The sequence below is a fragment of the Anabrus simplex genome, chromosome 3 (genome assembly GCF_040414725.1).
Source record: "Anabrus simplex isolate iqAnaSimp1 chromosome 3, ASM4041472v1, whole genome shotgun sequence".
Lineage (NCBI taxonomy): Eukaryota > Metazoa > Arthropoda > Insecta > Orthoptera > Tettigoniidae > Anabrus > Anabrus simplex.
The window spans coordinates 221,763,526-221,785,586 of NC_090267.1; positions in this window are offsets into that span (position 1 = coordinate 221,763,526).

Here is a 22,061-nt window from a genome sequence, read left to right on the forward strand (position 1 = left end):
TTTTAATAATAGTTCTTAAATAAAACTTCATTATAAAAACTGCACGAAACAGAAGAGCTTGTCTTTCAATCAATCAATCAATCAATCAATCAATCAATCAATCAATCAATCAATCAATCAATCAATCAATCAATCAATCAATACTGATCTGCATTTAGGGCAGTCGCCCAGGTGGCAGATTCCCTATCTGTTGCTTTCCTAGCCTTTTCCTAAATGATTTCAAAGAAATTGGAAATTTATTGAACATCTCCCTTGGTAAGTTATTCCAATCCCTAACTCCCCTTCCTATAAATGAATATTTGCCCCAGTTTGTCCTCTTGAATTCCAACTTTATTTTCATATTGTGATCTTTCCTACTTTTATAAACGCCATTCAAACTTATTCGTCTACTAATGTCATTCCACGCCATCTCTCCGCTGACAGCTCGGAACATACCAGTTAGTCGAGCAGCTCTTCTTCTTTCTCTCAATTCTTCCCAACCCAAACATTGCAACATTTTTGTAACGCTACTCTTTTGTCGGAAATCACTCAGAACAAATCGAGCTGCTTTTCTTTGGATTTTTTCCAGTTCTTGAATCAGGTAATCCTGGTGAGGGTCCCATACACTGGAACCATACTCTAGTTGGGGTCTTACCAGAGACTTATATGCCCTCTCCTTTACATCCTTACTACAACCCCTAAACACCCTCATAACCATGTGCAGAGATCGGTACCCTTTATTTACAATCCCATTTATGTGATTACCCCAATGAAGATCTTTCCTTATATTAACACCTAGATACTTACAATGATCCCCAAAAGGAACTTTCACCCCATCAACGCAGTAATTAAAACTGAGAGGACTTTTCCTATTTGTGAAACTCACAACCTGACTTTTAACCCCGTTTATCAACATACCATTGCCTGCTGTCCATCTCACAACATTTTCGAGGTCACGTTGCAGTTGCTTACAATCTTGTAACTTATTTATCACTCTATAGAGAATAACATCATCCGCAACAAGCCTTACCTCCGATTCCACTCCTTTACTCATATCATTTATATATATAAGAAAACATAAAGGTCCGATAACACTGCCCTGAGGAACTCCCCTCTCAACTATTACAGGGTCAGACAAAACTTCACCCACTCTAACTCTCTGAGATCTATTTCCTAGAAATATAGCAACCCATTCAGTCACTCTTTTGTCTAGTCCAATTGCACTCATTTTACCAGTAGTCTCCCATGATCCACCCTATCAAATGCTTTAGACAGGTCAATCGCGATACAGTCCATTTGACCTCCAGAATCCAAGATATCTGCTATATCTTGCTGGAATCCTACAAGTTGAGCTTCAGTGGAATAATCTTTCCTAAAACAGAATTGCCTTCTATCGAACCAATTATTAATTTCACAAACATGTCTAATATAATCAGAAAGAATGCCTTCCCAAAGCTTACATACAATGCATGTCAAACTTACTGGCCTGTAATTTTCAGCTTTATGTCTATCACCCTTTCCTTTATACACAGGGGCTACTATAGCAACTCTCCATTCATCTGGTATAGCTCCTCCGACCAAACAATAATCAAATAAGTACTTCAGATATGGCACTATATCCCAACCCATTGTCTTTAGTATATCCCCAGAAATCTGATCAATTCCAGCCGCTTTTCTAGTTTTCAACTTTTGTATCTTATTGTAAATGTCATTGTTATCATATGTACATTTTATTACTTCTTTGGCCTTAGTCTCCTCCTCTATCTCGACATTATCCTTGAAACCAACAATCTTTACATACTGCTGACTGAATACTTCTGCCTTTTGAAGATCTTCACATACACACTCCCCTTGTTCATTAATTATTCCTGGAATGTCCTTCTTGGAACCTGTTTCTGCCTTAAAATACCTATACATACCCTTCCATTTTTCACTAAAATTTGTATGACTGCCAATTATGCTTGCCATCATGTTATCCTTAGCTGCCCTCTTTGCTAGATTCAATTTTCTAGTAAGTTCCTTCAATTTCTCCTTACTTCCACAGCCATTTCTAACTCTATTTCTTTCCAGTCTGCACCTCCTTCTTAGTCTCTTTATTTCTCTATTATAATAAGGTGGGTCTTTGCCATTCCTTACCACCCTTAAAGGTACAAACCTGTTTTCGCATTCCTCAACAATTTCTTTAAACCCATCCCAGAGTCTGTTTACATTTTTATTTACCGTTTTCCACCGATCACAGTTACTTTTTAGAAACTGCCTCATGCCTCCTTTATCAGCCATATGGTACTGCCTAACAGTCCTACTTTTAAGACCTTCCTTTCTATCACATTTATTTTTAACTACGACAAAAACAGCTTCATGATCACTAATACCATCTACTACTTCAGTTTCCCTATAGAGCTCATCTGGTTTTATCAGCACCACATCCAGGATATTTTTCCCTCAGGTTGGTTCCATCACTTTCTGAATCAGTTGTCCTTCCCATATTAACTTATTTGCCATTTGTTGGTCATGCTTCCTGTCGTGCGCATTTCCTTCCCAATTTACATCTGGCAAATTCAGATCTCCCGCTACAATCACATTTCTTGTTGTAAACAAGGTTGGGTTTACAAAAACACAACTTCTTTATTTACTTCACATGTAAAATTACAATATTTATACTAACAAAACTGAAAGTTATCTCGAAGCAAATTGAACTATGAATTTGGAAAAAGAGTCTGTCTTTGTACACTATATATATGTTGGAGTATTCACGTTCACTACTATTTCGGAAAGATAGTCCTTGTGACATGAAAAGTTCTTGATAGTCGAAAACTATCAGAAGCACTGACGTAAATATCTCAGAGAGTCCTTCCTTGTTGAAGTGTCTGAGTTCATTAACGTAAGTTCAATGACTGAAGAGTTCCTACTTAGCAAAACTAAGTTGATAATGGGAGCTCGCATTAGCTAGGGAATGATAGTGGCATATAATGGTAAGACTGGGCATGGACAGCGGAATAGGCAAGAGGAGCGGTGACCCGAGGTGAGACCTCTTACTGCCAGAAATTCAGTCCACCTGGCCGAAGCACATTTTCAAGAGGAGTAGCCTCCGTGCTCGACGTAGGGTGTATTCTGGAGCTGGACACCGGGGTCAGTGGGCGTCTGGACAGACTAGGAGCTCCTTTTTATAGCACACACGACGTTCCAGGCACGCGCACTGAGAGCTGCGCGTCGAGGCTCGAAGAATAACACACTGGCACGCGTGTAGCTGGCTGGCGGATCGAGAAGGGAGCGACGGACATACAACATTTCTTTCCATGTCGTTTCCCACATAGCTGACTATCCTATCAAATAATTCCGAATCCACGTCAGTGCTACCCTTTCCCGATCTGTACACTCCAAATATATCAAGTTGCCTATTATCTTTAGAAATGAGCCTTACACCTGGAATTTCATGTGTCTCATCTTTAACATTTTCATAGCTTACAAATTCTTCTTTCACCAGAATGAAGACTCCCCCTCCCACCCTTCCTATCCTATCTCTACGATACACACTCCAGTGCCGTGAGAAAATTTCTTTATCCATTATATCATTTCTCAGCCATGATTCAACTCCTATTACAATATCTGGTAAATATATATCTATTAAATTACTTAATTCTATTCCTTTCTTTACAATACTTCTACAGTTCAACACTAACAATTTTATGTCATCCCTACTTGATTTCCAGTTCCCTGTTCCCTTATCACCGCTCCCTAGGCCATCCCGTTTCCCTGAATGTACCTCCCTATTACCCTTCCAAACAAATTTCCTAACTTATATGTACCACTGCGGTTTAAATGAAGGCCATCTGAACGCAGATCCCTATCTCCTACCCACCCATTAGGATCTAGAAATTTCATTCCCAGTTTCCCACATACCCACTCCATAGTCTCATTTAAATCCCCAATCACCCTCCAGTCAGTATCCCTCCTACACATTATTCCACTAATAACAATCTCCGCTTTCTTAAACTTCACGCGTGCTGCATTTACCAGATCCCACACATCTCCAACTATGTTGGTACTTATATCAGCTTGCCTTACGTTGTTGGTACCAACGTGAAACACTACCACCTTCTCCTTCCCCTCCTCCCTCTCTTCTACTTTCCTCAACATCTGCCTCAACCTAATTCCTGGATAACATTCTGCCCTGGTTCCTTTTCCTCCACACACTTTCCCCACGTGTCTAACGATGGAATCCCCATGACCAGAGCCTCAACCCTCCCCACCTCATCTGATCCCCTCCTGGTCATCCCTATCTTCTCTCACTGCTGCAGAAGCTACTTCCTCCTCCCTTTTCTCCTTCCCATGACCCTGTTCCACCTGTCTTTTCCTATCCTCTACTGTACATTTCCCTTTCCTACCTTTTCTCTTCCTCCTACTTCCACGCATCTCAACAACAGTTCCCTGTCCCTCATCTTCCCTCTGTCTTTGATTGCTGTTGTACCGCTGGTGGTACAATTGTGATCACACTAAGTACAATTAGGATCATACATATTTTCCATGAACAAAGTACCTCTTTCCTTTTCCCCAAACCCATATTTCATGAGACCACGTATTGCAGTCCTAACATTGAAGCCATGGCCTTTTTATCACGTAATTCTCACAGTTATAAACCATACTTGTTATCTTTCGATTGCTGTAATTTAGATTTATCATCTTGAAGATTTGTTGTGCTTGACATGTCGGTTATTTTGTGATTTACGCTTACGCTGTTGTCATCCTTAAAAAGAGATGTTTGAACTTAATAATCTGAAAATGCGGATCTGTTGTTAAATGGGATGAAGACATTACCTTTCTTGTTTTTGATGTGGATTTCTTTCCAGGTGACAGTAAGATGTTTTTCATAGAGCCGCCGGGTGATATAGCGCTTATAACGTTAAAAGAAGTTGAAGTATTTTCCATAATGGTTCAATTATCTGGTGTTGAATTAGTACAGAAATCTCTCATTACATTCGTTGACAGGATGATGATTCATTTTCGTTTGGCTGTCTGAAGGAATCTCAAGAATTTTAGGCAACGGCTTTGTTTCTTCGATAATCAACTGACTGAACGTGCATGAAGGACCACTTCATACAAACTTCCTTCTCTGCCCTTTTGCGCGGCATCTGCAGTGAGAAAATTGCAAACGTATATGTTCGAAAGTGTACCATTCCATCCGATTGAAAATGTACCACAGGTACTTCAATAATGGATCCATAAACTAGTTAAAGAGAAATACAACAGATAGTGCTTGCAGTATCATACTAACTTCATCAAGTTCGTAGAGATACGTCGTTATTTTGAATAGCACTTTACACTTCAAGAAAAGGTCCCAGAGCTTAGCTAACATAGCTTCAAAATTATAACAACGTGAAATACAATGAAACATCTTTCGCCTTGCAACGTAAAATTGGCAGTTTCTTGCAAACTAACAAAAACATACGTATTATTTTTAACATCCACCAAGGAGATGCTTCACATATACAGATGAGAGTTATTATTGCCACCGGCCTATAATTATCAATGTTATCTCTTCCTTAACTTTGAAAATTGGTACTACATTTGCACTTTTCCATTCACTGGGCACACAGCCTCTGTTAAATAATAAGTTAACAGGGAGCACAAGAAGGGGCCTAATGCTTCTGCGCACTGCACTAAAATAATTACAGGTATGTCATCCGGGTCGGAAGCAGGATGTGGTCGAGTCTTTCGAAGGCTATGAATTACCTCGATCTCCGTGAAATACAGGTCGGAGAGGGAGAGGGATAATGGCTGAGTTGTGTTTGGGTACAGTATATATTTCTACTTTTCCTTGGCTCATTACAGTTCCCTTTAAATTTCTCGCTGAATGCTGTGGCTATGGCCTCTAGGGACGCAATTGTTGTCCCGTTAGAGTAGAATGGACTTGGTGCTGACTTGCCATGTTATCTATTCAGGAATTTCTACATGCTTTTGTTCTTGTTACTTATCTTGTTTATAGCTTTTCTATGCTTCACGGGTGGATTTCTAGGTTGTACTTCTCACGCATTTATATTTGTCCACATAAGATCGCTTGTGTCCAATTTCCGTTTTCTCTACAGCGGGTTCTATTGGCGAATCATTTTGACTATTCCTTTTATTATCCATGAATGGTACCGATTTTCACTTTAGGCACCGCTTACTTTACACAGTGGAAGAAACTTACTCGCCATCCAGACCATACCGCATTTAATTTCCGCAGTGTTTAAAGAGAAAGGGTTAGGTATATGGTTACTTGCATTCATTTATTGACAAGATGTGCTCAGTGTTATCATTAGAGACCAGAGAAGAATTCTACAGAAGTGCAGCTAACGTAGGTACTCACAGACTTAGTTGGTTTGCAACGTGCGAGCAGCTCCTGGATCATGGTAGAAACAGAGGGCAGGTTGGAGATGCATAGTGCTTTGAATCTTCGTGTAACCCATGTTTGCTGTCAACTGATATATCAAAATATATTTCATGCTTTTATTTAGGGGAAGGGGCTGCCTGGCCGAGGCGGTAAAGGCGCGCTCGGTTCGCCCGGAAGGACGTGGGTTCGAATCCCCGTCAGGAAGTCTTAAAATTTAAGAAACGAGTTTTCCACTTCCGGCGGTGCATATGGCCCTGAGGTTCACTCAGCCTACACCAAAAGTGAGTTCCAGGTTAATTCCTGAGGGCAAAGGCGGCCGGGCGGAGAGCTAACCACTCTACCCCATCACGTGCCGCGTTTAACAATGGTGGAAGCCTTTACCTTCCACTCCTCCAAGGGCCTTCATGGCCTGTACGGAGGTGTCTTTTAATTTAATCTTTTTTTTTGCTAGTGCTTTACGTCGCACCGACACAGATAGTTCTTATGGCGACGATGGGATAGGAAAGGACTAGGAGTGGGAAGCAAGCGGCCGTGGTCTTAATTAAGGTACAGCCCAAGCATTTTCCTGGTGTGAAAATGGGAAACCACGGAAAACCATCTTCAGAGCTGCCGATAGTGGGATTCGAACCTACTATCTCCCGAATACTGGATACTGGCCGCACTTAAGCGACTGTAGCTATCGAGCTCGGTAATTTAATATTTTATTTAGTGGATGTTATAATCTGTTTTACAATCAAATACGGAATTTAATACCTGCAATTTCGAATGTTTAATACATTTAATTAATGCACACTCATTTCTGTATCCTGGCATTTTAAATCAAATGTTTTTGGATATTTTATGATCCTGACAAAACTTTCGAAATTACTTTTTGATTAAGTAAATTTGTACAAATTGAAGTATCACAAATTTGTAAATTTTCTGTAATATTCAGCGTAATACAAAACCGCTTACAAACAGCTCCTCCACCAATTTAACAGGCCTAGCGGTTGAGGAGGAAGTGGAAGATCTGGTTCTATTAGTTTAAATTACAGAATTCTTTAAGGGACTTTTAGAACTTACTTATCTATGAAAGTATCAATATCGGCAGAGGAAAAATTGATCACTTCCGCCACGCTATGAAGGCCGTGAGCATAAAACCTTTGCATTCGGTTTTCTCTACATTTTCACGTGATATGGTATATTGGCACGAAGTATCATTCTTCACAAATCTACATTAAACTCAGGTTTCATATCTACAATAGAATATACACGGGCAGAAAATGAAATCCTACAAAAAGGACGAGGTGTGCTAGATAAACGAAATTCGGGAGGCGTGTTTGGACATCTGAAAACGGATGCCTGTTCAAGTAAGAGTGGTGCTAGTAGGCTTCTATGACCTTGCAAAGCAAACTTGAACTTCTCAAAATTATATCGGCCATCAGGGTTGAAATTATTCTTATCTTTACCGGCCTATGTCCCTTGTTCCTTCATACTCTATATATGTGTCATCTATATCCACTTCAGGTGATTGAAATGCTAATCGATTCTGCAGAACATACTAATGAACATGTCCTGTGAATGTGAACTTCCTATCTCTAGTCTTTCAAGGTCTTTTTAATGAACATCAGTGTAGGTTTGGCGTCAGGAAGGACATCCAGTGGAAAACAGGCCCGAATCCACATGTGTATAACAGTTCGCACCCGCATCCCCACAGGCGTGGGTAAAACGATAGAAGAAAGAGAAGAAGAAGAAGTGGGCTTGCGGATGCGAGCTGAGCTGCACATGTGAATTTGGACCTGTTTTACGCTGTATGTCCTTCCCGACGTCAACCCTATGTGGAGGGAAGTATTAGTTAATGTACTGTGTGTTTCAATGTGATGTGATGTGTCCGGGAGGGTCCCGCAAGCCTTGACGCTGACCATTTAGCCAAGGAAGAAAGTTATGAGGATTTATCAGAAATTAAATCATTTTTGAGGCACATGGGAGAAAGATGGCTAAAATTACCGACGGAATATTATTTTAATTTTAATTCATACAAAATATGAGATAAAGAAAATATCTTCAGCAATATGTGATTGAAGTTGTAGGCTAGTTGATTCGGATATCGGCAGCTACAACTGATTCGCATACAATGCTTTTCGACTTCGTTCGATATCCATTATCTAGTTCCGATTTCAACAGATAATCCGCATTACTAGTTCAATGGAGTATTGCCATTGTTAAAGGATGAGAGGTAGCTTCACTATCATTACCCAGCTTTCCACGAAGAGCTTGGCTAACTGTGCCGAGTAATCAGACTGCATCATCTCACTTATTTCTATCGTATGTCATTCACGAATGTTTTAATTCCCCAACGTTAAGCCGAAGATGTTAAGTAAGCAGTCGAGTTTTAAGTCCCCTAAAAAGGTTAATTTATGAATTATAATAAATGGTGTACAACAATCGCAAAGGCTCACAATTTATGAGGAAATATCCTCACTGGGGTAACCATATTAACGAGGTTGTGCACCTAGCTATATCACTCATCCCGGGGAAAACCAGACAAGTCAATTTTTTCGTTTTTTCAATTTTTGGGGTAATCTACTAAAGTGAGTCTCTTTCCTTTGACACTAACAAGACAAGTAATTTTGTCATAACATTGAACAGATTATTCCAGAATTCAAAACAGTCCCCGGTAAGAAACAGATGAGTTATCTTTTTAATATTCTAAACATTATTAATAAAAGTGGCTTGAAACAGATAAGCCAGTTTTTCTTATGTGTAATACATTTTCTGTTGTTACTGTGGATGTGGACATTATCATCTTGTAAATGAATTATTTACAGTGAATTTGCACAGGTGTGTCTGATAAAAAAAAGATCTATTAAATCTTACTAGCTAAGAATACACACGCGTTAGTTTTTGCCGGTCCACGTAAGAAAGTCATGGCTGGTCAATATAGCAAAAGTCTCCTTCATTCACGATCCAAAGCAGCTATTTCATTTTTTGAATTCAACAAAATTCATCCAAAATCATTACTTGAAAAAGCTCTTTTATATAACGCACAATGGTTTGACAACATTTTGTGAATCGGTGAGTTTGTTACGAATCTTTATTAACGAAAACATCTGCTCAGATAAAATAAGTTGATCCGAATATATTTACAATATAAGCATGTTGGAATACAACATCTACCGACTTGATTTGAACGGCATGTGGTGCCAGGATAAAGGCGGGAACGCACTAATGTCACGTCACGTAGGTTCACACGTATCGTGTCGCAATCGAACCTCTCCAGCAAGAAAGATATGCTATACCTTTGCTCCACTAGCTTTCAGTACGTACTACGTCATACACGTCCCCTACTTCTTCTCCTACTTCCTCGCTAAGCTGCTCTTGTTCCTCGAGAGCGGAGAGCAAATTGGCTCCGTAGGCATTTCGCTCTCGATTGACGATGCCTGGATTTTTTTTTGTTTTTTTTTTTTTGCTAGTTGCTTTACGTCGCACCGACTCAGATAGGTCTTATGGCGACGATGGGACAGGAAATGGCTAGGAGTGGTGTCGTGACCTACCTGTCCTGTGAGACGATCTCGTAGGTTGGTCACCAGGCACTTGGATGTTGAAATATTACCTGACCTGCCGAGCGGATTGTAGGGAGGTAATTTGTAGGTATGACTCGTCCTGCAACTCCCAAAATAAAAGAAGAAGTTATTTCCCTGTCCTTTATTACTGAGGACACTAAAACTACTATGTACAGTATATTTACAAGTCTGAATGTAATGATCTGTAGAGAGAGCGAGCTTGTTCCACGCGCCTACTGTTCTACTACGCGTCTATCTGAATCTTGCCCTACGGCACTTGGGCTATGCTCGAAAAGAATCTCGTTCTGACAAGTACGAACTACTGGCTGGAAGAAGGCCCCGCGCCATCTTGGCCAGGGGTTATATCTCCGCTCCTGAACTCAAAGTTCTATCCCTACCTCCTACAGGCATTGCCAAACTGATCATCCAGTCACTAGCGCCCTCAAGTGGCTATTCTCAATAGTTGTCACAGTAAGTGCTGCTACCTAGGCACTACTGTCTTCTGTCTTACTTTGTCCTCATCTTTCCTTGTTTCCCTAGTGCATCTGTACTGAGCCTGAATGGCCTTGCACTGGGCTTTGTTTCTTTGTCGGTTTCGGCGGCCCGCTGCCATACTAGCTCTGTTTGTCGATACACAGTACAGCCCCAGCATTTGCCTGGTGTGAAAATGGGAAACCACGGAAAACCATTTTCAGGGCTGCCGATAGTGGGGTTCGAACCTACTATCTCCCGAATACTGGACACTGGCCGCAATTAAGCGACTGCAGCTATCGAGCTCGGTGATGCCTGGATTAAGAAAGGAAGTGTTCTTAAATATCTTTTCACTTTCAACTTGTTTCGTAAAACACCCGACATTTTGTACTAAAACGGGGATCATAAGTGTTCTAGTAAATATACTAACATGGATGTTTCACATCAAGCACTCACAATCTCTAGACATTCGGCCATACAAATTCTATACGTACAGTCGTAGAAATAAGTTACGGCACACATGAATTGCCCAAGTTTCTTTACCATGTCTAATTATTAAAATCTTAAACCAGCATGTCAAATAACGGTCGTCTATTGTGACAGCAAACGTTAAATAGATCGCATATCGTTGAAAGTATTTACAGTAACGTCTAGTTTCTGAAAGGGAGACAATGATACTAGTAATGCATGCATGACTGCAAGCCGAGAGTCCGGTTGGATCAGGGGTAGCATGCTCACTCCTGAACCCCGAGGTCAAAGGTTCGAACCTCACCGCGACAGCATGTAGGGTATTTCGGTAGGAATGGGTAATATGTCGGAAAGTATTAATATGGCGTATTTCGAGTAAAATGTCATATAATCTCGTGTCCAATTTGCAATGTGTGTGGACGTACAGAAGGCTTGCCTGCTTTTCAATAAATGCATCGATAGTAATTTGTGTTGAAGTATTGCACGTTATGTAGGATTCTGTATCAGTAAGTTATTTGGGTTGAACATTATATTGCGTTTTTGCATCAGTAAATACAGTATATCAATAAGTCTTTTCTGTGTCTTTAATATAATTTTTTTCAAGTTATTCTTCTGCGTACCATACAAAGAGCTGCAATTCCACAAGCACACACACACATACACACACTGCACAATGAATCTGTGTTTACATCAACGTTTTTACTTGGAATGGCTCATTATACAGTTACTGGAAATATTTACTGCTAGCATATGCACCCGTTCTTCACACGGGAATTGATAATCGATTTCACAATTCCTTCATGAATTGATGCGAAGTTACATGCCGGTATTCAAAAGTTTAATACGGCATGTACAACTGATATTCTTCTACGAAAGCACATGGCAGTAACGTGAAGTACGACAAAGCTGAACAAAGTGGAGACAGAATGGGTTAGATCACAGAGTTTACTGAACGATACAATTCATGGTGGGTTACATACTGTTATTCGTCTGAAACTGGGCGTGGCACTTTGGCTGAAGAAGACTCATGAAACCAATCGTTGACGATAATCTCCCTTATTATCTGTTCTATGGAAAAGAGTAAAATGGATCTTTAGTTAAACCATTCAACCCAACTTGAAATGACCTGACAGCCTGTAAAACAGTCCACTACCTTGTTATCCTCCTATCGAAAAGGAGCACATGAGAAGAACATTGTTAGAAATTGATTTCCATTAAGGCTGGTCAAGGTAAAATCACTGTTTCGATTTCCTATAAATCCCCAAATCAATCCTGGATTTAGAAATAATATTGACCTAACACCTACCTAAGGACATATATAAAGTTTGGTATAAATAAACAGTTCAAAAAATTAGGGGAATATCTTTTTTAACGTATGCCATACTCCACAAAACAAACTCTCACACCCAGGTATATTACCAAATAAACCTACAGATGGAGTATAACGTCGACTTGACATATCCTGAGTAACTAATGTCAAAAAGTATGCTGTACGATCAATGGAACCCCATCTACCAAATTAACGTTCACATACCAGACGTTAGAAAAACATGTTCCCCTAATTTTTTTAACTGTGCATAGAGAGTAGTTTCCCAGTTCTAAGAACTCAACTAACGGACATACAGAAAAATCGACAAAAAAAAGCTTAAAAAAGTGTCCGCTCGAACTTAGACTGAAAAACGGTCCGTTAATGATATCCTCCCTTATTAATCCTCGTATCTAAATGATGCAGATGAAAAAAAATATTTTAGAAATTGATTTCCATTAAGGCAGATAGATTTCCATTAAGTTTGGTTGTGTATATTTTGTGGGAGTGCCCAATCACGGTTTCGGTTTCGTATAGATCCCATCAATTCAGGGGTATACAACAATATTGGCCCTAAAACCTACCCAAGGACAGGTGAATTCTAAATATGGAGTTTGGTAGAAATATATCCAGTAGTTTCAATGTTATAAGAACTCAGAAAAAGAGACAGACAGACACACACACACAAACAAACAAACAAACAAACAAACAAACAAACAAACAAACAGACAGACACCTGAGCTAAAAAAAAATGTGCCGATGATCATTATTAAACCTGTAACGGATAAATGAATGAAGATTTCGCAAAAATAGTCATGTACATACACACGGTCCTTACGATTTTATTTATATAGGTTATTACTGAAAACACTCAGTATATTGTTTATTATTTTCTCACGTAACAGTTCACTTCTATCTTTAGATTTTACTATTACCGACGTGAGATCACATTTTCATTCCTCTTTACACCTGCATTTGGATACGAGTTGAGATGACGATTATTAGTGTTGTTATTACTGTACCGGGAGGTACACCGCAACGCCGCGCATTCAAAATAAGCGCCTTAATAAACTGCTCTATCGATCCAAAGGTGAACTGATACTACACGAACTTAGGACGTTAATCAGAAGATGTCACTATTGAAATATTAAGTACTTGTGTTATGGTGAAGTTTCCTAAACTGATTGAATTTCTCCTTGTTTTGTTTTGCTATATATTAAGAAGTTTGGACATTTTTTCACAGAGGACAGTACCAAAACTATGATCATGCACTCTGGTGCAAGATGGAAGAACTTGTAACCTAAAGAAGTATTGTATTCCTAGGTTTCTCATAAATGAATCTATGTTTATTTATGTGGTACAACATGGGGATCAACAGCTGCAACACTTCGTTGCTCTGCACTGGGACTAGTCTATAGTGTAGCAGAATATTGTGCTCCAGTCTGGCTAAACAGTAACCATACCAGTAAACTCGACATCCAGCTCAATACTACAATGCGTACAATTACAGGTTGTCTAAAAACTACACCAACATTTTGGCTCCCAACATTAAGTCACATTCATCCACCTGCACTGAGAAGACAGGATGCTTTGTTACGTGAATATAAGAAAATATTGGATCACCCAGACCTTCCAATTAATGACTACATTCCAAGTGCAATATCTGGCAGGTTAAAATCCAGACATCCAGCAATTAAATCTGCTATTGAACTGTTCAATACAGGCTTCAATATAAATGATCATTGGGAAAAAACTGGATTCAACATGCACCACCAGACATTATAACTGTTTTAAATACCCAAACTAAACCAGCTGGTTTTGATCTGCCTCGACGTACGTGGAAAACTGCCAACAGGATTCGTACAAACTATGGAGTATGTAACGACTTCCTCTACAAATGGAACAGAATTCCTGATCCATCTTGTGTTTGTGGAGCGACTCCCCAGACCATCCAACACATTGTGCAGCAGTGTAGTATTACGTCATACTCGGGAGATCTGAAGGACTTTCTATCGTTGACTCCAGATGTTGTTAACTGGATAGACAAATTGACTCTCACAATAAAAGTGCGTACACTGTCATTGTATACTCTGTTTCATGTCTAATAGTAATAAGGCCATAGTTTTCTAGTATATGATTTATATATTGTTGTATATTCCAATGTGTTGCCATACGCTAAATAAATAAATAAATATTTTTGGGTTGGCAACACTTCTCTTTCCTTCCGCCAGTATTGAATCTGACCAATGAAAAATTTCTGTAATTCATTTTCAACCCATCACAGGCATCTTGTTCGATTTTGAGTGTAACTTTTGAATTTAACCAGTAAAATTGAGAGAGTGTGTACGGATTAGCACAGAATCCTCTCGAACCTTCCCTGAGGGTATATAAACTGCGGGTTTTCACGTTTCCTTGTCAATTGATCGCCGTCTTTCTAAGTGTGTGTTTTAAGGCAGGAGGCGGGGCGCTTCTTTCTTCGGCCAGCAGAACATCTACAAGGTAATGGCCACATAAATTCTATCTTTCTTGCTGTATCCGCTAATTAATCGCAGGGGAAGGTCCCAATCTTTAATTATGTAACAAACTTTTCTAAAATGTAAATCTTCTTTTGGTTAATGTAAAATTTCATGAAGTCTTTAACGGTAAATCGGGGGATAGAGAGTGAGTTACCCTCTCGAGCACCCGTTCATCTTGGAGGTGACTACGCTTTAGTAACCTTTTCTGTAATGTATTCAAGTAATTTCCATGCGAGCCACCTCAGTAGTTTGGGAATAGCCCCTGTTTCATCGGCTGAGAGCCCTGTAGGTCTTTAAGTTTTCATTATCTGGGAGCGCAGTGCACGCCTCCATTCAGTTTGTGTTCGGGCCATTTATTTAACCTGTTCTTTTTCGCAAAAGCCCAGTAGGTTGGGTACCAGATACCGCTGTGTAAGATTATTCCCATTTGTAATTTGTGCCTTGTGAGGCTAGATTGTGATGTGATGTTGCCCTGAGTGGGCTGTAAGGAATCAAGGGCATGTAAGCTCTTTTCAAAGTTTTGTAATAGTGAAGGCTGCCTCTGGAGGGCTAGATATTGTAATTCTTGGGAGCAAGAGCTCTGGAATTAGGGGTTCTCTGTCCTTACCCAAATTATACTACTTCAAATTGTACATTTGTAACCTAGGGGCTTAAAGCCCAGAATTGTTAAGGTTCTGAATTGGGAATTTTCCAATTTTTGAAATTGTCATTGTACCCGTAACCTCATGTTCTTCACTCAGTGAAAAGATTGTTAAGTTTGCGATTTAAAGAGAAATATAACCTGCGTTAAAAATTTTAAAATGATATTTTTATATTGTAAATAGACCCATTCACCCCAGCACCTTCTTTAACCTCTTCCTGCTCCACGGGTAACCCCGTAACAATTACTACTATTATTGTTGTTGTATAGCATCAGCTACCGTATGCGGGCATTTTGATTTGATGTCATCTAGACTAGCTGCGTGTTAATTTCAACGATCCGTTTTACTCTACCAAATGGCAGAGTGATGTATGGCTGAAATTTTGATTATTTTGTCAGGAAAACTCCAAATGTGTCACCGGAGATTATTTACATGTCCGACATCGTACGACACGGAGCGTCAAATGGCCTTTTTTCCGCCTTTTGAAAACAGGACTACCTCTGTCGTGTTACAACCCACGATCTTTGGATCCAGATGTTGACACTCTACCTCTGATCCCCAGAGGAATCAACCATTTGGGGAGTCGTTGGGAAGGAAGCAGAGGAGCATTCTCTAGAGTCTAGACCATGAGGCCTCTGTCTTCACTTGGGAGAATGCAGATCGGGGACACATCATCTTCTTCGACAATAGTTCTATCTCAACTGACTTGGCCTTGTCAATGTACCGACAGCCTGGTACTAAACATGACCCACGCTATTTGAACCGATGTCGAAGGCCGGGTCGCTGGGGCTAGATCTCTCGCCATGATGCTGGCTTGATGGAGCGCATCCATGGCTGCTTAATCGCTTTGAAATATATTGATATTTAGAAGTGTGTGTTGCTTACTTTCGCCCTTGAACGTTATCCCCGAATATTCGCTTTCCAGTCGGATAACCATACGACATACCAAGCCGAAATCATTCAGGTGGGCGACCCGAGATCGCGGTTTTAGATTGGCCTTCGAAGTCTATGGACCTGAATGGCATAGATAACGTATTGGCAATGTTAAAACGGAGGAGGTTTGATGTCTATGCAGACGACCCACTGAGAAAGTCAAAACGCTTGTGAAATCTAGTTCTTAGACGACTATTTTCGCAACTTAGTCGACTTCATGCTGTGGGTAATCCAAAGAAGTTGAGAAGGCATGTGGGCAAAGTATAAGGTCGGCATGCGAGTTTTGTTATGCTTCATGTCTTTTTCCTTCTCTATTTTGACTATGGAAGACAGGTTTATCTTCCAAATATTTATGTTATATAGTGTTACTATTGTGGTAGCTAAATTAAAGCAACTCTGAGGAGTTAGTGACCAGTCTTCACTTTTTCTCTCTGTTCTTTTAAGATTGCGTAATATTCTTGTGGAATTTATTATTATGTACTGTCATTCATACCTGACTGCTAATTGAATGTGCTGTACTGATAATAAATCATTGCTTCTACCTGATGTTTAATTCTTAAATAGTAACTTGAGAGCACGAATCAAGTTAGGCCACTCTAACAGTGGTGACCCAGACGTGATAAATAAAAATGTGAAAATTCAAGTGTTGAGCGGTGTAACCGTAGACTATTGTGTTCCTGTAGACATGCCTAGCACCGAGAATACGGAAGGAACACAATCCGTAGGTATGTCTGAGAACGGTGATGCACTTATCGCACGCGTCTCAAAAAGAATGCCACTCTTTTGGCGAAAATCCTTAAAAATATGGTTCATGCAAATAGAAGCACAATTCGCTATAACCGTCATTACGACAGAAGTGACAAAATTTAATTACATAATAGGATAGGAACTTGTGATTTTTGAACCGGCCATTGTCCAGACACACATTTTACAGTCCTCAAATCTCTTCTTATAACTGAATTCGAGGAATGAGAAGGACGAAAGGTATACACCACTAACATTATCATCTGTGCCAGGTAAGGCCTAAAAGTAACCTACGAATTTCTGGACACAAACACTTATCCGCTTATTTTCTACTTGTTTATAAGGACGGCCGTAAGACGACAACCGCATTGTCTGTAATGGTACTAATATTATTAAAGTTGAGAGTGGAGTTTGAACTCGCACCCTTCAACGTGAAAGGAACACGCTCTAGGATCCTGAGCTACGGAGACACGTTGGACAAAGACGAGCATATTCCTCTCTTACATACCCGATGTCCGGCTCCATGGCTAAATGGTTAGCGTGCTGGCCTTTGGTCACAGGGATCCCGAGTTCGATTCCCGGTAGGGTCGGGAATTTTAACCATAATCAGTTAATTTCCCTGGCACGGGGACTGGGTGTATGTGTCGTCTTCATCATAATTTCATCCTCATCGCGACACGCAGGTCACCAATGGGCGTCAAATCAAACGACCTGCGTCGGGCGAGCCGAAGTCATCGGACACATCCCGGTACTAAAAGCCATACGCCATTTCATTTCGCATACCCGATACAGCCTAATACCCTGTTAACCCCGAATCATAGGGCAACTCGTATTACAAGTTCTTCATGTAATTTTGTATTCCAAAATTGCCCGTAGCTTTAGTGTGGATAGCGAACTTCCCCATGACAGCTAGAACACCTTGCGTAACATGCACTATGGTACTTCACATTTACGCCTACTAAATGTGGGTTATTCCTTATTTCTGGTACTGCACAAGCAAACACAGACAACTATTGAGAGCTGGTCTAATGGCACTCTAGGACTATGCCGTTGCCACAACAAATGATGAACATTTTTTTTTTTTTTTTTTTTTTTTTTTTTTGCTAGGGGCTTTACGTCGCACCGACACAGATAGGTCTTATGGCGACGATGGGATGGGAAAGGCCTAGGAGTTGGAAGGAAGCGGCCGTGGCCTTAATTAAGGTACAGCCCCAGCATTTGCCTGGTGTGAAAATGGGAAACCACGGAAAACCATCTTCAGGGCTGCCGATAGTGGGATTCGAACCTACTATCTCCCGGATGCAAGCTCACAGCCGCACGCCTCTACGCGCACGGCCAACTCGCCCGGTATGATGATGAACATTTTAGTCTAATAGAGATATATGGGTTGTAGTGACTGAACAATAATGGGGATTATTACGATGCAGTGTAGTGTATGGTTAGCATACGTACCTCTTACCCAATTCGAGTCCCCGCCAGTCCATAAATTTAAATTGTGGACTGTGGGTCTCATGTGACCTGTCTGATACTCCAGTCAGCGGACACGGTCAGAAAAGCGAAGCTGTATGCCGGATGATGCTGTCTCGTTAACCAGCTGATATTCCCATATCAAAAGATCATCTAGTCTGGTAGCAGTCGTCGTGGCAGGCCAAGAGCCTCAACGGCCTACGTTAATCACAAGGTTATCTATAGTAACTGACTATTTTCAGATCTGGGAGCAGTAGCGGGGAGTATTGAAATATATCAAAATACAATGGGTAGCAGAACTACGTGCCGTAGCTTAGATAATAATTGCGCTTAAATTTGGCAACAAATCCAGCCCTAGTCGTTGATAATGCTTCGTATTTTATTATGCAGGCAAAGAAGACCCAACTTCTAAAAATAATACGACAAATGAGAGAAATAACGTACACGGCAGCAAGGTTTATGGCATAGAATACCTATTTCTGCCAGGCATGAAGTAGATCGAATTAGATGTGATACATATTATTTTTTGACTTTTTTCCCCAGTGGTTTTACGTCGCACTAACATATAGCAATTTTTCGATGGCGTAGGGATAGGAAGGTGGTGACCGTCGGCACAACCCCAGTATTTCCCTGGTGTGAAAATGGGAAACCACCACCTCCCGAATGCAAACTCATAGCTTCGCGACCCTAACTGCACGGCTAACTCGCTCGGTTCCACTCCACGGATGCCTCCACTTTCTTAGCACACTCTGGCACATTCTGCTACAGACGTCTTAGGCTCAATATAGATTCCCCAGTTTTCTCTCTCCGCCGGGCTGAGTGGCTAAGATGCTATGATGGTTGAGGCGCTGGCCTTCTGACCCCAACCTGGCATGTTCGATCCTGGCTCAGTCCGGTGGTAATTGAAGTTTCTCAAATACGACAGCCTCGTGTCGGTTTTACTGGCACGTAAAAGAACTCCTGCGGCACTAAATTCCGTCACCTCAGCGTCTCCGAAAATCGTAAAAGTAATTAGTGGCACGTAGAGCAAATGAAATTATCAGATTTCTCTATATTCTTCTGAATGCCTTCATGGAAGTTTATGACTACTGCATTTAGACCGAAGATGTTTGGACATTTTGTTGCAAATTTACCACAATTTTCAATATTTCAACAGATTCGGTCACGATGTTATAGAAGTTATGGTAATAAATGGTACCGGTAACTATTATGATGGAGTTCTACGAGAAAAATATAATCATACAACACTTTAGCACCGCGGAGTCACGAGCTATACTAATTTTAGTGCGTCGCGACAATCCCGATATGAACACGAAATGATGGAATACTGAATAATATAGAATCGTCAATGCGCCGCCTGAGTTGAAGCCGGGGGAGACATACCCGATCGCTATATTCATTGTACCAAAATATTGGAGACTAATTAGTGTTTTGTATTTACTGCAAGTCCGTCGTGCGACCTAGGGATGGGCTATGCCATCTATGTCCTTTCACCCAAGTATCTGCAAGCAAAGCCATCTTCCAAAATAATTGGATGGTTAGTAGCAATAGACATGATGATCATGATGATGATGATGATGATGATGATGAATTCAGCTTTAGATATGTTTTTTATTTGTTACTATGTTAGAGGAAAGTTTTTCCAGTCTCTCGTTCGTTTGTGTATTTTGAAGAATTATTTACATGTGTTTTTACAAAGGTTTGATGAAACGGATCTCCGTAGATAATGCCATTTTAGAATATGGCTTGTTTATACAAGTCATTGTGAAGACAGATAACCTAGGTGCAGTTCCACCCATTAAATCATTTTCAGAGGGTTACGTAAGGCTCGTAGTGGATGAAAAAACTAACAGCCTCGTCTCTAATCGATAATAGAAACGAAGTGTCCCCAAAGGTTATGATTAGACTTAGAATTTAATTATATTCAAGGTGCAGTAAGGAAGAATAAGCTAATATACAAAAGTAGGCCTATATACTGGAGTGGGTGTTCCATTATTCACCGTTGTTAGACAAATGTGATGTAATGTATGTAAACATTTCATTTCCCTTCTTATATCACGTACGAGAGTGACATTGAAGGTATGGAAATGAGTATGAGAGCAGGACGAGAGAGAGAGAGAGTCGTAAACAGCCTTCCTGGCCACAGTTATTTACATGTCAACTGAACTCTTCCCCTTCCTGAGTTGTTTAGTTTCCACAACAGATCGTATCGGTATCTACCACTTTCACAAAAGGCAAATTCTTCGACATAATTTTACTGGTTTTAAGTATCATTGCCTGCGTATTGCCTACATTGCTCACATTATGTGGTAGATTCTTGTTCGTTGTTTATTTATTTACCTATTTATTACAATGAAATACACGATGATGTTCGTGTAACTGCAATGGTCTTCAGAATCTCCAGGCTGCCCAAAGTTCTTGACGAAAAGAGTTCTTTAACGTAATCAAAAACCTACTGATCGAGTGTCTCTTGACATTTTGATAAATATGTTATTACAATTACTTTTTTATCAATAGAAAGGCATACACGTGACTACCTGTCACCAGACAAAAGATTAGTCAGCCTGGTGCTACTTTTTGGTATTGGCTTTACGTCGCACCGACACAGACAGGTCTTATGGCGACGTTGAGAGGGGAAAGGGCTAGGACTGGGAAGGAAGCGGCCGTGACCTTAATTAAGGTACAGCCCCAGCATTTGCGTTGTGTAAAAATGGGAAACCACGGAACACCATCTTCAGGGCTGCCGAGAGTGGGGTTCGAACCTACTATCTCCCGGATACTGGATACTGGCCGCACTTAAGCGACTGCATCAGCCTAGTGAGTACGCACCGATGGATCGTTAAGCATGTGCAGATGACGCAGTGAACGTGTTCCGTGCACAAACGCATGCGCACTGCCTCTACGTGAGCATTAGTCAGTAGCGATCAGTGAGACATTGATGTTTCAAGCCGACAGTGTACGTCAACATGGTAGATGTAAGGATGTGACAGAGTGGCAGAAAGGGGCAATAGTGTTTGGTCGTGCCCATGGCGATACGGTGCGTGAAATTGCTGGATTTGTTGTTGTTTCTTAGCGGACTGTTCAAAGTGTATATAAGCATTGGTGTACTACACGTGGCCACAAAACACGACGTCACAATTGTGATCGAAAAAAGATCCTGCCCGAGAGGGACCGGAGGGGCGTTTCACGGCTTGTGAACCAAAATCGTTTCCAAACTCGACAGGTATTGCTGCACTCAGTGAATGAAGGTCCGTCTCAACCTGTTAGCGAGAGACCATTGCGACGTGAACAGCATGCAATGAACGTTATTTGGAGTCGATCACCTCTCAAGAGGCCATTGCTCACACAGGCATGTAAAGCTGCCCGTCTTCAATGGGCTAGAAATCATCGAACGTGGATAGTAGCTGACTAGCGGAATGTAATGTGGTCTGACGAATCATGGCTTTGCCTGTAGTTCACTGCGCACATCGTCGAGTGCACCGAAGGCCAAATGAAGCATTTCATCCTGGATGTGTGCAAGGTCAGGTTCAAGCCGCAGGTGGCTCTGTAATATTTTGGGTGTGTTTTTCATATCATGGATTGGGCCCACTCAGTGAGCTAACCACTAATATGAACCAGCATGTT